Raw genomic sequence first — 3,693 nt, forward strand, 5'->3', positions numbered from 1 at the left:
GGTTTCTTCAGCACCCAGTTCTCCTCCACCCACCCAGACATGCTGGAGTCACCTTAAAACATGAAGCCTATCCTGCCAGTTCTTTGTGAAAATCCTTTAATGGCTTTCCACTGTTTTGAGGATAGGGTATGACTGTTTCAGTTTGCCAGGACCGAGGGGTTTCCCGGTTGCTGGGCTTTCATGGCTAAAACTGGGGAGGTCCTGGGCAAACTGAGATGGTTGGTCACCCTAGCAGGGCGTGGCATTGGATGCCTTTCACCACCCGATCCCTTCTCACCCAGCAACAGCTCCCACCATTCCTCACCCCTTTTACTGTGCCCTCTCCACGTCCTCTGCAGCCCAACCACCCTTCCCTGAAGACACTCCGAGATCTCTTTTACCTCCATGCCTTTGTGCACACTGATCCCTGCACCTCTATGCTGCCTGATAAACTATCCACTCTTCATGAGAACCCGGCTCCCATAGCACCTCTGTGGTCTTTCTTGATTCCCTGGGACGGAATGAATAACAATTACCTTCTACCTTGACCATTTTTTTTTATTTTTTTTATTTTTTTATTTTTATATATTTTTTTAAATTTTTATTTATTTATTTATTTTATTTTTGGCTGTGTTGGGTCTTCGTTTCTGTGCGAGGGCTCTCTCTAGTTGTGGCAAGCGGGGGCCACTCTTCATCGCGGTGCGCGGGTCTCTCACTGTCGCGGCCTCTCTTGTTGAGGAGCACAGGCTCCAGACGCGCAGGCTCAGTAATTGTGGCTCACGGACCTAGCTGCTCCGCGGCATGTGGGATCTTCCCAGACCAGGGCTCGAACCCGTGTCCCCTGCATTGGCAGGCAGATTCTCAACCACTGCGCCACCAGGGAAGCCCTACCTTGACCATTTTATTGACATGTGAGTCTTCCCCAGGGTCAGACTAGGGTGAGGCAATCAAGGCACCTGGGGTGCAAAATTTAAGGAGGCATTCGCTCTCGGGGTTGCTCAAATGCCAACCCTATACTCGCCTGACCCCAGCAGTGAGTGCCTCCTTAAACTTTGCACCCTAAGTGCCTTAATTGCCTCACCTTAGTCCCAGCCTTGGTCCTATCAGACTGGGGAGTTCTCAAGAACAGACCCCAAGTTCTTACTCATCTTCGTATCCCTAGTAATTAGCACAAGGGTGGGCACAGAGCGGAAATCTAGTTGCACAAATGACATCAAACCCTTCTCCGTTCCAGTAGGGGAAGGAGGTAGGAGAGCCAGATGTCTTTGGGCCCTGCTGAGGATGGGAGAAGGTGAAAGCAAATTAACAGACTTCATCCTGGCCTGGGGTATGAGGATAGCTTTTCATCAGGTGGTTTTACCCTTGGCACCTGGCAGATCTGGGGCTCTTCCTACTTCTCTGGTCTCTCCCTCTCAGTTCCTTTCGCTGGTTAACCGGAGATATTCTCCAAGATACCATTTTTTGTGCTTTTCTCTCCTTATTTTCCCCTGAATGATCCTGTCCACTCCCAGAGCTTCAGCTAGGAGCCCTCTGTAGATGACTTCTAAATTGACACCTCATGCATTATGCTGAGTGAAACAAGTCGAGATGATAGAGAGAGACAAATACTGTGTGATATCACTCATATGTATAAGTGAATCCAAAAAAGCTGAACTCATAGAAACAGAGAGTAAAACGGTGGTTTGCAGGGGCCAGGGGGTGGGGAAAATGGGGAGATGTTGGTCAAAGGGTATACACTTCCAGTTCTAATATGAATAAGTTCTGGGGATCTAAGGTACAGCATGGCGACTATAGTTAACAACACTGTATCATGTACTTGAAAGTTGCTATGAGAGATCTTAAAAGTTCTTACCGCAAAAAAGAAACGGTAATTATATGACAGGATGGAGGTGTTGGCTAACGCTATGGTGGTAATCATTTTGCAACATATAAGTGCATCAATCAACACACTGTACACCTCAAACTTATACAATGCTATATATCAATTACATCCCAATAAAGCTGGAAAAAAACAGACAACTCATCTCTCTTTTAAGCCTCAGACCCACATTTCCAACTGCCTAGTTTATATGGTAATATCTAGCATCAATAGTGCTCTTTCATATCCATTTTCTCATCTGACCTTTGCAACAATTCTGTGAGAAAGTCAGGGCAGAATATGAATGTATTTTTTAGGGGAGACTCGAAAAGGTAGGCTTGCCCAAGTTTTAGTGGCAGAGCTATGATTAAGAACTCAAGTTTGGGTGTTCTTTCTGTTATGCCATGTTGCACAGCCCACCACATGGATGTTTCAATGGAGTCTCAAACCCAACGTGATCAAAACCTCAACTTGCTACCAACCTCCTCCTACCCCTACTCCCCTGAAAAAACAAACAAACCCAAAAAACAAAACAACAAAACCCTGCCTCTAATGTTTCCCAACTTGGTTAAAGGTGTCTCACGTTTGCTGTTTCAGGCATCTTGGAGCCTGTGGAGGCCTGCTGGGAACAGGACTTCTAAAACGACAAATACGTCTCGAAGGTTGTGGCCCAAGGCCACTTTTGCTGGCTATAAGCAGTGTCTCCAGAACCAGAGGGAGCCTACAGCTCTTAAAATTGAAGGTGTTTATGCTCGGGATGAAACTGAATTCTATCTAGGCAAGAGATGTTCTTAGGTGTACAAAGCAAAGAACAACACAGTTAACTCCTGGTGGAAAACCTAACAAAACCAGAGTAATCTGGGGAAAGGTAACTCACGCTCATGGAAACAGTGGCATGGTTTGTGCCAAATTCCGAAGGAACCTTCGTGCTAAGGCCATTGGACACAGAATCAGTGTGACGCCGTACCCTTCAAGGATTTAAACTTATTGAAAAGTAAATAAAGTGTGGATTTGTTCTCTTGTTAAAAAAAAAAAAAGTGTCTCACTTTCCCAATCATCAAGGCTAGAAACCTTGGTTTCACGCTCGATTCTTCCCTCTCCTCCATAGCCTGCAGACTTGACCTTCACAATGTCTGAAACTCATTTTGAATTCATCCTCTCTTTTGCTTCTCTATCCCCATCGAGGCTCACAGAATCTCTTTAGCCACACTCCTTTCACTGCTGTCCTGGCCTTCAGATCTGCCCCACCCCCGATCCTTCATATCGTCCCAGGGATCTCCTCCCTAGAGCAACAGATCTGATCCTGTCCCTCCCGGGTTAGAAAATCGTAGCCTTTGATTGTGCTGGTCCCCCTACCCCTCCTACCTACTCTTGGAGGCCCCGGGTCAAATGCCACCTCCCTTCGTGAACTTGGACACAACCCCCCTGTAAATTTGAAATGAGTTCCTTGTTCCTCTGCTCTCCCATAGCACTAGGTATTTATTTCATTCTGCCTGTCTTGCAACTAACTGTGCACCGTTCTGTCTCCCCTCTAGCCCGGGAGCCTGCTGGGGATAGGATCCCGGTCTAGTTAATCTCTGTCTTCTCCGAAAAATGGAATCTAGGTCCTTAAACACAGTAGGTTCTTAATAGACAGCTGCTGAATAAATGTTTCCCTTCAGTGTTTGGAAACTTGTTATAACAAGGACCATACTCCTAGTGGGTCCATTCAGTGAGCTGGGTAAAAATGATTCTCAACCTGTGGTGGGACACCTCACTTCTTTATACCTTGAGAGATCTGAAGTGGTCCAGCATTGCTCCTCTATATCCCTCACCCCTCCATACACTGCTCTCCCTCCCCCAGTGAAGGCAAAAGA

General features: G+C 46.5%; 1 pseudogene across 1 annotated transcript; it reads left to right on the top strand.

Moving 5' to 3' along the window:
• The first annotated feature begins 872 nt into the window (after positions 1–872).
• Positions 873–3,611, top strand: LOC309652340 (large ribosomal subunit protein eL33 pseudogene; annotated as a pseudogene). The gene has a single exon. The product of its transcript is annotated as a large ribosomal subunit protein eL33 pseudogene (transcript).
• The last annotated feature ends 82 nt before the right edge of the window (positions 3,612–3,693 follow it).

This window comes from Balaenoptera physalus (genome assembly GCF_965194825.1).
Source record: "Balaenoptera physalus genome assembly, chromosome: X".
In the NCBI taxonomy this organism is placed as follows: Eukaryota; Metazoa; Chordata; class Mammalia; order Artiodactyla; family Balaenopteridae; genus Balaenoptera; species Balaenoptera physalus.